At 39.6% G+C, this 14,036-nt stretch overlaps 1 pseudogene; it reads left to right on the forward strand.

Moving 5' to 3' along the window:
* The first annotated feature begins 2,130 nt into the window (after positions 1-2,130).
* Positions 2,131-14,036, forward strand: part of LOC138328432 (protein mono-ADP-ribosyltransferase PARP15-like) — a 50,731-nt pseudogene continuing 38,825 nt past the window's right edge.

A 14,036-nucleotide genomic window follows, 5' to 3' on the forward strand; every position in this document is an offset into this window, starting at 1 on the left:
TAAATTTGAAGAAATTTCTTTGTTTTTAGAATTATGCATTTTTTCACATACATAATTGCATATACCCCCGGTTTCCATGGATACACAAATATTAATTCATATCAACCAACATTTTATGATTAGTTCTTTATATATAACAAATAAACAAACAATCATCAACTTCTGTGATTTTCACACCTTCCACTAATATAGTGTGAATCAGGGTGATCGGTAGCTGCAATATTGTAGCTCAAAAGACTTTTTGACAGAAAATGGTGTCGGCCGAAAAGTATAGTAGGCCGGGAACGTATATTCGTTCTAGGTGATCGGGTGGTGTAGTGTCTAAGCCACTCGCCTTTCCACCTAGCCGGACGTGAAAAGGTCAGGGATTCACCCGCCGATCACGTGGGTTTTCTCCGGGCACTCCGGTTTCCTCCAAACACTAAGATCCCTCGCGCGCTTACATCCGGGCCATCGAGAGTGATTTGCATAAGTTGTATAACTTGTTTCGTAATCGATGTAAAATAAATAAAGTTTAATTATTTTTTTTAATATAGTGTACGAAGCTCGATGCTTATTGGCACGGCCTCTTAAACATATTTTATTTGAAAATTGAATGTAACTCTGTTTCCCTATTCATTTGTTTTTAATTCAGTTAAAAATAGTCTGATATACATAAGAGGAATTGATAATCTTAATTTGTTTTTTCGAGTTTGAGTTGCTCACAAAAATAAATTTCTTTCCAAAAATTGTTTGATTTCTGATACAGCATTAAAAAAGAAATTAATTGTTTCACCCAAGAGCGTATCTAGTTGTTAGAATTTTTATGTTTTCTTCGGAAAACGGCAAGAATGAAACGCACTAATTTTATTATATATGTGTTAGTTTACAAAATAATATCACTAACTTTTGTTTTATAATGGTATTTATGGTTAATTTTGAATTTCCAGTCATCTAGGGCAAATATTGATTTTTTAAAAGTAAATTCCCATGGCTGCATTTCAGCTTTGGAATGCTATTTTTCCGGATTACAGTTTATTGTTATTTATCTTTTTTTTAAATATCTGTTATAAGGCTACACATATAGCATGTTTTTATAATGGTTTAAAAGTGTGGACAAAATCAATAACATGCCAAATATTTACAGCAAACCCTGAACAAATCAACTGTGACGAGCCTTTCATTCAACACAGAAGAGAATATCTTAAGAAGACAACTGACAAAAGGAATTCCCCGGAAATATCAGGATTTTCTTTATCTCCCTCATTTTCAAAAACAGGGATACATGTATACCAATACTGCATAAGGATGGAGATTTTCCAGAGTCCAAATATTCGGTTAAAACAGAAACATATATACATATACATATGTATATATGTTTCTGGTTAAAGATGCTCCACCGCCGACAGAGCATAAATGGTATTCACATTTGAACAATAATATGTCTAATTAACACAAAAATATTATAAAATAATTTATTTTGCCGTTGGTGCATGCGTAATCAGATTTCATTCCATATAGGATATAGTGCCACGGATTTTTTTCGGGATGCAATTAATTATGTTTTATATTTTTAACTACGAAATAAAATTAAAAGCAAAAAGTTTTCAATGGTGGTAATGGTGCAAAGTAAGTAATTTTTGTAACTGAAGAAAAATACTAAATCATCTGCTCCTGTTTTTGATAGTGAAAAAATACCATTTGTCAGCGGTACGTGGAGCATCTTTAAATAAGGTCCACAAATCAACAATCGGACACTAGTGCATTTAACTTTTATTTTTTCAATATTTTTTTTTATTTTCAAATATATAAGATAAAAACTGATTTGCTCAGGGTTGGTGATAATTTGTTTTAGGTTTGTTACGGTCTAGTGGCAGGGAATCAGAGTCGTCTAGTCACTGAAAAAGAGCTAAATGATCTGTCGAGTTTGCTCTTTTATTTTCTATATTTTTTGTCTGTATGGATCATTCTATCTATTATTATATATTGTGTTAATGTATAATGACGTCGATGAATAATTTAAGGAAAATAACCATCAATGCTCGGGCTCGAATCCAGGCCGCGGCACGGGATACACAATTAGCCACCACTATACCGTACTAATAAAGGGATAAATACAAGGAGTTCCGAATATACAATTTGTGGGAATTCCCGAAATCCGCACTTTCATTTTCGGTTTGTTTAAGCCTGACTGCAATTCAAACGAAGAATGTCATACAAGAAAATGAAACTGTACTTTATCATGTAGATATCTGGTAAGACATAGATCACGGATGTCAGATATACGTATATTGTAGAATAATTTGGGTTTAAAAAAAGAACATTACAGTAGACTGACACTCAAACTGGTGGCTGCAGTACACGCCAGTGTGGCTGCAGTACACGCCAGTAGACCGACTCAAAGCTGCATGTCTGCAGGTGGCTGCTGTAAACGCCATGGCCAGTAGACCGGGGTCGGGAAATCTTGAATATGTTTGGTCTTGTAACCTCATCTGAGGTCATTGATATATGCTTTCTTATGCTATAAATGTTTTTTTATAAACCTTTAAATTTTGCTCTGGAAAGGTAGTGGGCCTTTAATAATAAATCGATTACAGTATTATCATAGAAAATATATATACATGCACTATCAATCTTTCGATCATTTCAGATGATTGAGTGTGCTAGCAGTGGTAAAGTATGGGAAGTAACAACACAAGTAAGTATCACAAACCAAAAACAAGTATCACAAAACAACACAAGTATTACATAACAACACAAGTATTACAAAACAAAACGAGTATCACAAAACATCACAAGTATTACATAACAACACAAGTATCACATAACATCACAAGTATTACATAACATCACAAGTATTACATAACATCACAAGTATCACATAACATCACAAGTATTACATAACAACACAAGTATCACATAACAACACAAGTATTACATAACAACACAAGTATCACATAACAACACAAGTATTACATAACAACACAAGTATTACATAACAACACAAGTATTGCCATATTCAAGTACATCCCTATTGTTCCACTCTAAGGATATCCCTGTTGCCCTACTCTAGGACATTCCTGTTGCCCTACTCTAGGACATTCCTGTTGCCCTACTCTAGGACATTCCTGTTGTCCTACTCTAGTACAACCCTGTTGTTCCTCTCGAAGGACATCCCTGTTCTTCCACTCTAGGACATCCCTGTTGCCCTACTCTAGGACATCCCTGTTGCCCTACTCTAGGACATTCCTGTTGTTCCACTCTAAGGACATCCCTGTTGCCCTACACTAGGACATTCCTGTCGCCCAACTCAAGGACATCCATGTTGCCCTTCATGTACTCTAGTACATCTCTGTTGTTCCTCTCTAAGGACATCCCTGTTCTTCTACTCTAGTACATCCCTTTTATTCCCTCTCTAAGGAAATCCCTGTTGTTTTACTGTAAGGACATCCCTGTTGCCTACTCTTGTACATCCCTGTTCTTCCACTCTAGGACATCCCTTGCTCACCTCTAGGACATCCCTGTTGCCCTACTCTAGGACATCTCTGTTGTTCCACTCTAAGGACATACCTATTGCCCTACTCTAGGACATCCCTGTTGCCCTACTCTAGGACATCTCTGTTGTTCCACTCTAAGGACATCCCTGTTGCCCTTCACTAGGATATTCCTGTCACCCAACTCAAGGACACCCCTGTTGCCCTACATGTACTTTAGTACATCTCTGTTGTTCCTCTCTAAGGACATCCCTGTTGCCTACTCTAGTACATCCCTGTTGTTGCAATCTAGGACATCCCTGTTGCCCTACTCTAGGACATCTCTGTTGTTCCACTCTAAGGACATCCCTGTTGCCCTTCACTAGGATATTCCTGTCACCCAACTCAAGGACACCCCTGTTGCCCTACATGTACTTTAGTACATTTCTGTTGTTCCTCTCTAAGGACATCCCTGTTGCCTACTCTAGTACATCCCTGTTGTTGCAATCTAGGACATCCCTTTTGTCCTACTCTAGGACATCCCTGTTGTTCCTCTTTAATGAAACCCCTGTTGTTTTACTCTAAAGACATCCCTGTTGCCCTACTCTTGTACATCCCTGTTGCCCTAACTCTAGGACATTCCTATTGCCCTACTCTAGGACTTCCCTGTTGTTCCTCTCTAAGGACAACCCTGTTGCCCTACTCTAGGACATCCCTGTTGTTCCTCTCTAGTAAATCCCTGTTGCCCTACTCTAGGACATCTTCCTGTTGCCCTACTCTAGGACATCCCTGTTGCCCTACTCTAGGACATCCCTGTTGCCCTACTCTAGGACATCCCTGTTGCCCTACTCTAGTACATTCCTGTTGTTCCACTCTAAGGACATCCCTGTTGCCCTACACTAGGACATTCCTGTCGCCCAACTCAAGGACATCCATGTTGCCCTTCATGTACTCTAGTACATCTCTGTTGTTCCTCTCTAAGGACATCCCTGTTCTTCTACTCTAGTACATCCCTTTTATTCCCTCTCTAAGGAAATCCCTGTTGTTTTACTGTAAGGACATCCCTGTTGCCTACTCTTGTACATCCCTGTTCTTCCACTCTAGGACATCCCTTGCTCACCTCTAGGACATCCCTGTTGCCCTACTCTAGGACATCTCTGTTGTTCCACTCTAAGGACATACCTATTGCCCTACTCTAGGACATCTACTCTGACATCTTGTTGTTCCACTCTAAGGACATCCCTGTTGCCCTTCACTAGGATATTCCTGTCACCCAACTCAAGGACATCCCTGTTGCCCTACCCTGTTGCCCATACATGTACTTTAGTAACATTTCTGTTGTTCCTTCTCTAAGGACATCCCTGTTGCCTACTCTAGTACATCCCTGTTGTTGCAATCTAGGACATCCCTTTTGTCCTACTCTAGGACATCCCTGTTGTTCCTCTTTAATGAAACCCCTGTTGTTTTACTCTAAAGACATCCCTGTTGCCCTACTCTTGTACATCCCTGTTGCCCTAACTCTAGGACATTCCTATTGCCCTACTCTAGGACTTCCCTGTTGTTCCTCTCTAAGGACAACCCTGTTGCCCTACTCTAGGACATCCCTGTTGTTCCTCTCTAGTAAATCCCTGTTGCCCTACTCTAGGACATCCCTGTTGCCCTACTCTAGGACATCTTCCTGTTGCCCTACTCTAGGACATCCCTGTTGCCCTACTCTAGGACATCCCTGTTGCTCTACTCTAGGACATCCCTATTGCCCTACTTTAGGACACCCCTGTAGTTTTACTCTAGAACATCCATGTGTTCCACTATAGGACATTGCTGTTGCCCTACTCTAGGACATCCCTGTTGTTCCACTTTAGGACATTAATTGCTGTTGTCCTACTCTAGGACATCCCTGTTGCCCTACTGTAGAACATCCCTGGTTCCTGTATGATACCTGTAATATGTATATACATATAAATAACTATGCTTTATATAAGAAAGTGATTTTGATGATTTGCAGAGTTTTGTTATAACTGTGTTCTACTGTATATTGTTTATTTAAGGGATGTGTTATTTCTGGAGTAATCTTTGCTTACATCTGAATTGAGCGTATGGCTGTGCTTAGTAGATCAGCCTTTCTCAAATGTAAAGAGGACACAGGAATTGTCAGATAACTGTTCAGGTTCGTTTGGCCTTTTGTTTTTTATATGATCGTAAGCCATTTCATGTTTTGTCATAATATGTGTCATGTATTTGTAAAAGTGTATAAGGTAATCTGCAAAAAATGGAAAAAACAAGGTTTCTGGAGGCAAATAGGCTAAAATTTTTAAACTGTTTTGTGTTAATAACTAAGAGACCTGATATTGATGGGCATGTGGCATGCTGTGATGAAGAGTTACCAACTTTGTTCAAATGAATGGCCTTGACCTTCATTCATTGTCACAAGGGCAAATAGGGTAAAATATTAAGATGACTTCTCAATATTTAAGAGGCCTAGAGGCATTATATTGGGTCTTTAGCTTGGTTGAATGTATAACTACCATGTTCGTTCACATGAATGACCTTGGCCTTCATTCAAGGTCATAGGGATCTAATGGGTTAAAACATTGTACAGTGCAATTTCCCAAAACCGATCCCCTCTTAAAACCGAGCAGGGATGTGATGTACGGAATTAATTCCTCTTTAATCATAGTAATTAAAACTTTCCAAAACCGATCCCTACCTATTCCAAATACCGGATTGATTTTGAGATTGGAATAGGCGAATTAAACTAAAAAACTCTTCTGAAAAACAGCCTTACCTGAGCGACACTGATGGCATGAGGTCCAATCAACCGATCAATTGGCCGTGAAATACATATACACACTGGCTAGTCAGCGCATGCCATGCCCTGAGGTGTGTACTGAGTGTGACGGCTATAGAGGTGATGTAATTAATTAGTCATGTCTATTGTTTAGAAGTTCCCCTGTATAGTGCTGGATTATAAGGTCATTTGTGAAATACAAACATATAAAATAATAACAATTTAAATGTTTTTTGCTTCTTTGGTCAAGCAACAACTTGTTAATAGTAACTTTCTTTGACTATAGATTTACAGAGTATGTAGTTATCTCCCTTTGACTATAGATTTACAAAGTATGTAGTTATCTCCCTTTGACTATAGATTCCACTATAACATTCTGGTACATACTTACAGAGTATGTAGTTATCTCCCTTTGACTATAGATTCCACTATAACATTTTGGTACATACTTACAGAGTATGTAGTTATCTCCCTTTGACTATAGATTCCACTATAACCTTCTGGTACATACTTATGGACTATGTAGTTCTATATCATGTTACAAATATACCTGGGTCATACACAGAAAATCATATTGGTTTTCTATGTCTTAAAGCTGACAATACAGGTTAAAGAATATACATTTGAGATTAAAAAATGAAATAATAAAGTGGTTTTTTTTTTCAAAATTCATCTCTGAGATAACCGCTTGCGTTTCTAAGGACAGGCAGTCACCATTTTACTTTATCTATGCTTGGATACAACACACTTACAGACCCCTATATAAAGCGTGTGAACCACTCACATGTGCAATCAGTTGGCTAACACCCTATATTCAATACCTATTTACCTATAACCTGAAGTCGTGCATGAAGAAAAAAATGGCTAGTATGTTCAATGTTTTCTAATATAAAGTTTCTAAGGACATAGTTGAGTAAAAAGTAATGAATGAATTCATACCTTCTTATCACATGCGGGATCCATTTTGATTATAACTTAAATAAACTCTAAAATTCTAATAGCAGATAACATTGTCAAACTAAAAATGATTGAAGTAATATTACTAGGATTTACATGTACATGTACACGTGTGTGTCTTGGGTAGTTTATATATGGAAGCTTCACTTGTTCGGGACAGGTTATCACGGGCACATGGCCGGTCGAGTACATTAGTACGATAGTATACGTGGATATATGTGGACAGATTATTATCAGGATTTCTATTCACTTGTATGGTAAGTTAATTTTGTGCAACATCTAAATGAGTGCTTAGAGTTGACATGTTTCCTTGCTAAAACAAGCCCTACATAGCTTTACAGGTAAAGGCTTTGTTTACCAATTACGAGGTGATACTCAGTGTTCAATTGCTAGGTGTATATGCACATGACTGAGGGCATCTGTGTCGATTCATGCGCTTTATATATAGGGGTTCAGTGAGCATGTCCGAATACTTATAGAGAGAAAAACAAAAATGACTGACCTTGACAGGGGGATGTCTCATAAACCATTTTCGAAATGCAAATGCACTTATTTTTTATTTAATCTTAATTGAATACTTTTTAACTTGCATTGTCAGCTTTAGATATGCACCATGCTTGCCAGGTAGCATGTGAGGCATTCAGGCCCATTGGACCTCAGTTTATGTTGATGAATAGAAATTAGAACAAAATTACAGTCTGCTTTGTTCTGAAAAAGTTAAAAGTAAAAAAAAATGGTAAAATTTTGTTTCCTACTTCTGTAATGGTTTACTTGAAGTATACATAGCCTATGAGTGTCTATGAATGTATTTCATTTGGTTTGCTTCAGCTTCCAGTTCAAACCAAGGAACCACTGGGCAAGCTATGGCAGCAACCCCCAGGAAGTTTACAAAAATCGGAAATATAAAAGTCAGCATCATCAACGAAAGTTTTCTACAGCAGAAGGTATGGCAACAGATGTACAATTTTTTATTGAATGAATGGTCATTACTGGGGTCACCAGGAAGGTCAATAAATAATTGATGGGGTCACCATGGAGGTCAATAAATAATTGATGGGGTCACCAGGAAGGTCAATAAATAATTGATGGGGTCACCAGGAAGGTCAATAAATAATTGATGGGGTCACCATGAAGGTCAATAAATAATTGATGGGGTCACCAGGAAGGTCAATAAATAATTGATGGGGTCACCATGGAGGTCAATAAATAATTGATGGGGTCATCAGTAAGGTCAATAAATGATTGAGGGATGGGGTCATCATGAAGGTCAATAAATAATTGATGGAAGGTCATGAAGGTCAATAAATGATTGATGGGTCACCATGAAGGTCAATAAATGATTGATGGGGTCACCATGAAGGTCAATAAATGATTGATGGGGTCACCAGGAAGGTCAATAAATGATTGATGGGGTCACCATGAAGGTCAATAAATGATTGATGGGGTCACCATGAAGGTCAATAAATGATTGATGGGGTCATCATGAAGGTCAATAAATGATTGATGGGGTCACCATGAAGGTCAATAAATGATTGATGGGGTCACCATGAAGGTCAATAAATGATTGATGGGGTCATCAGGAAGGTCAATAAATGATTGATGGGGTCACCATGAAGGTCAATAAATGATTGGTGGGGTCACCATGAAGGTCAATAAATAGTTGATGGGGTCACCATGAAGGTCAATAAATAATTGATGGGGTCATCATGGAGGTCAATAAATAATTGATGGGGTCATCAGTAAGGTCAATAAATGATTGATGGGGTCACCATGAAGGTCAATAAATGATTGATGGGGTCACCATGAAGGTCAATAAATGATTGATGGGGTCATTAGGAAGGTCAATAAATGATTGATGGGGTCACCATGAAGGTTGATAAATGATTGGTGGGGTCACCATGAAGGTCGATAAATAGTTGATGGGGTCACCAGGAAGGTCAATAAATGATGGGTGGTTCACTAGGAAGGTCAATAAATGATTGATGGGTCATCATGAAGGTCAGTAAATTGATTGATGGGGTCACCAGGAAGGTCAAGAAATGATTGATGGGGTCATCATTAAGGTTGATAAATGATTGGTGGAGTCGTTATGAAGGTCGATAAAATGATTGGTGGGGTCACCATGGAGGTTAATAAATAATTGATGGGGTCATCATGAAGGTCAATTAATGATGGGTGGGTTCACTAGGAAGGTCAATAAAAGATTGATGGGGTCACCATGAAGGTCAATAAATGATTGCTGGGGTCACCAGAAGGTCAATAAATGATTGATGGGGTCACCATGAAGGTCAATAAATATGATTGCTGGGGTCACCAGGAAGGTCAATAAATGATTGATGGGGTCACCAGGAAGGTCAATTAAATGATTGATTGTCAATAAATGATTGATGGGGTCACCATGAAGGTTGATAAATAATTGGTGGGGTCACCATGAAGGTCGATAAATAGTTGATGGGGTCACCAGGAAGGTCAATAAATGATGGGTGGGTTCACTAGGAAGGTCAATGAATGATTGATGAGGTCATCATGAAGGTCAGTAATTGATTGATGGGGTCACCAGGAAGGTCAAGAAATGATTGATGGGGTCATCAGTAAGGTCAATAAATGATTGATGGGGTCATCATGAAGGTCAATAAATAATTGATGGGGTCATCATGAAGGTCAGTAATTGATTGATGGGGTCACCAGGAAGGTCAAGGAATGATTGATGGGGTCATCATTAAGGTTGATAAATGATTGGTGGAGAGTCGTTATGAAGGTCGATAAATGATTGGTGGGGTCACCATGCAGGTCAATAAATAATTGATGGGGTCATCATGAAGGTCAATTAATGATGGGTGGGTTCACTAGGAAGGTCAATAAAAGATTGATGGGGTCACCATGAAGGTCAATAAATGATTGCTGGGGTCACCAGGAAGGTCAATAAATGATTGATGGGGTCACCATGAAGGTCAATAAATGATTGATGGGGTCACCAGGAAGGTCAATAAATGATTGATGGGGTCACCAGGAAGGTCAATAAATGATTGATGGAGTCACCAGAAAGGTCAATAAATGATTGGTGGGGTCACCAGGAAGGTCAATAAATGATGAGTGGGGTCACCAAGAAGGTCAATAAATGATTGATGGGGTCACCAGGAAGGTCAATAAAATGATTGATGGAGTCACCAGAAAGGTCAATAGATGATTGATGGGGGTCATCAGTAAGGTCAATAATGATTGATGGGGGAACCAGGAAGGTCAATAAATGATTGATGGGGTCACCAGGAAGGTCAATTAATGATTGATGGGGTAACCATGAAGGTCAATAGATGATTGATGGGGTCACCATGAAGTTCAATAGATGATTGATGGGGTCACCATGAAGGTTGATAAATGATGATGGGGTCACCATGAAGGTCAATAAATGATTGGTGGGGTCATCATTAAGGTCAATGAATGATTGGTGGGATCACCAGGATTAGATCATTATAACCATATAGAGCAGGCTCTATAACGAAACTCTAAAGAAGATCATCATGTTTGCCTTCTTATAAATTGTTTGTTTACTCCCCAAGGTGTAACAAGAGTCCTTGAAGATTGCCTACAGTTTGCATTACCAGTCGGTTTGAGTTAATTAGCCCATAAATTGACATGCTGAATTTTATCCCCCGCTTTCTCCGGAACGGGGGATATTAATTTGGGTATGTCTGTCTGTCTGTCTGTCTGTCAGTCTGTCTGTCTGTCCATCTGTCCCTCTGTCTGTAACACTTCGTTTCAGTGCAATAACTATAACAAATGTCAACCGATTTTCTTCAAACTTGATGACAAGGTTAGAGGCAACTATTGATGGACCTTTTTTAGCAGAGTTATCGCCCTTTTAATTACTAAAAAAATATCATTTTCTGCTATTCCCGTGCAATAAGTGTAACAAATGTAAACTGATTTTCTTCAAACTCAGTGACAAGGTCAAATGACTTAAGGACTTGGCCAAGTTATATCACGACTATCAACCAACTTTATTTAGCGGAGTTATGGCCCTTTGCTCAAATAAAAAAAGTCAGTTTCTTCCACTTCCGTACGATAACTGTAATAAATATTAACCGATTTTCTTCAAACTTGGTAACAAGGTTGAATGTCTTAAGTGACTGGCCAGGTTCGATCAACTCTTTCAGCGGATGTTATTTATCAGAGTTATGGCCCTTTAATTTACTACAAATGTCATTTTTCTGCAGTTTCTGTGTAATAACTAACAAATGTTAATACTAATATTGTTAAAACTTGGTAACAAAGTTAAATCATTTAAGGGCTTAGTCAAGTTCGATCTCCACTTTTGGCAGATCTTAATTAGCAGAGATATGGCCCTTTGATTTAACAAAAGTCATTTTCTGCCACTTCCGTACAATAACTGTAATTGATATTAACTGATTTTCTTCAAACTTGGTATCAAAGTTAAATGTCTTAAGGGCTCGGCCAAGTTCGTTCGCCACTTGCGACGGACCTTATTTAGCAGAGTTATGGCCCTTTGACTTAATAAAAAAAGTAATTTTCTGCCATTTCCCTGCAATAACTCTAATAAATATTAATCAATTTTCTTCAAACTTGGTAACAAGGTCAAATGCCACTTTTGGCAGACATTATATAGTGGAGTTATGGCCCTTTGATGTACTAAAAACGTCCTGCGCAATAATTGTAACAAATGTAAACTTTACAGGTATGCATTATTAGGTAATCTGACCTGAAGGGTCAGGATGACATGATTGTCATCATGCACCGTCCCCAGTGCGTAAACTTTTCATTCAAACGACACTTCTTCACAATAACCGAAAGGCCCAGGGAACTGATCTTGGCCTTGTAGCATAGCTGGGATAAAGGGCTACCAAGTTTGTTTCAAATGAAATGACTAACTTCCACCTTCATTCAAGGACACAGAAGGTCAAAAGGCATAAACTATCAGACATAAACAAGTTCAAGTTAACACAGGCCTACAGACAACACACAATGTTACACAGTGCCCACAGGCAACACACAAGTTACACAAGGCCCACATAACACAGGCCACAGACAACACACAATGTAACACAACACGACAACACAATGTAACACAGGCCCACAGACAACACACAATGTAACACAGGCCCACAGACAACACACAATGTAACACAGGCCCACAGACAACACACAATGTAACACAGGCCCACAGACAACACACAATGTAACACAGGCCCACAGACAACACACAATGTAACACAGGCCCAGAACAGACAACACAGGCCAATGTGAACACAGCCTACAGACAACACACAAATGTAACACAGGCCCACAGACAACACACAATGTAACACAGGCCTACAGACAACACACAATGTAACACAGGCCCACAGGCAACACACAATGTAACACAGGCCCACAGACAACACACAATGTAACACAGGCCCACAGACAACACACAATGTAACACAGCCTACAGACAACACACAATGTAACACAGGCCTACAGACAACACACAATGTAACACAGGCCACAACAACACCAAATGTAACACAGGCCCACAGACAACAACACACAATGTAACACAGGCCCACAGACACAACACACAATGTAACACAGGCCCACAGACAACACACAATGTAACACAGGCCCACACAGACAACACACAATGTAACACAGGCCCACAGACAAACCACACAATGTAACACAGGCCCACAGACACACAATGTAACACAGGCCCACAGACAACACTCAATGTAACACAGGCCCACAGACAACACACAATGTAACACAGGCCCTACAGACAACACACAATGTAACACAGGCCCACAGACACACTACAACACAATGTAACACAGGCCTACAGACAACACACAATGTAACACAGGCCCACAGACAACACACAATGTAACACAGGCCCACAGACAACACACAATGTAACACAGGCCCACAGACAACACACAATGTAACACAGGCCCCCACAGACAACACACAATGTTACACAGGCCCACAGACAACACACAATGTAACACAGGCCCACAGACAACACACAATGTAACACAGGCCACAGACAACACACAATATGTAACACAGGCCCACAGACAACACACAATGTAACAAGCTACAGACAACAACATGGTAACACAGGCCCCACAGGCAACACACGAAAGTAACACAGGCCACAGTACATACACACACATACAATGCTAACACATGGCCCACAGACAACACACACACCATGTAACACAGGCCCACAGACAACACACTACAGACACACAACACATGTAACACACAGGGCCTACAGACAACATACAATGTAACACAGCCTACAGACAACACACAATGTAACACACAGGCCCACAGACAACAACAATGCAACATACACAGGCACAGGCCACTCGACAAACACACTAATGTCAACACAAGGCACACAGACAACACACGAATGTAACACTGGCCCCACAGTAACAACACCACACATGACAACACAGGCCCACAGACACACACAATGTAACAAAGGGCCACACAGACAACACACAATGTGAACACTGGCCCACAGTACAGGCACACAGAGGTCCACAGACACACACAATGTACAACACAGGCCTCACAGACAACAACACACAATTGTAACACAGGCCTACACAGACAACACACAAATGTAACACAGGCCCAACAGGCAACACACATGTAACACAGGCCCACAGGACAACACACATCAATGTAACACAGGCCCACAGACAACACACAATGTAACACAGGCCCACAGGCAACATACAATGTAAACACAGGGCCTACAGACAACACACAATGTAACACACAGGCCCACAGACAACAACACAACACAATGTAACAAAGGCCCACAGACA

The sequence above is a fragment of the Argopecten irradians genome, chromosome 7 (genome assembly GCF_041381155.1).
Source record: "Argopecten irradians isolate NY chromosome 7, Ai_NY, whole genome shotgun sequence".
Taxonomy (NCBI): Eukaryota; Metazoa; Mollusca; class Bivalvia; order Pectinida; family Pectinidae; genus Argopecten; species Argopecten irradians.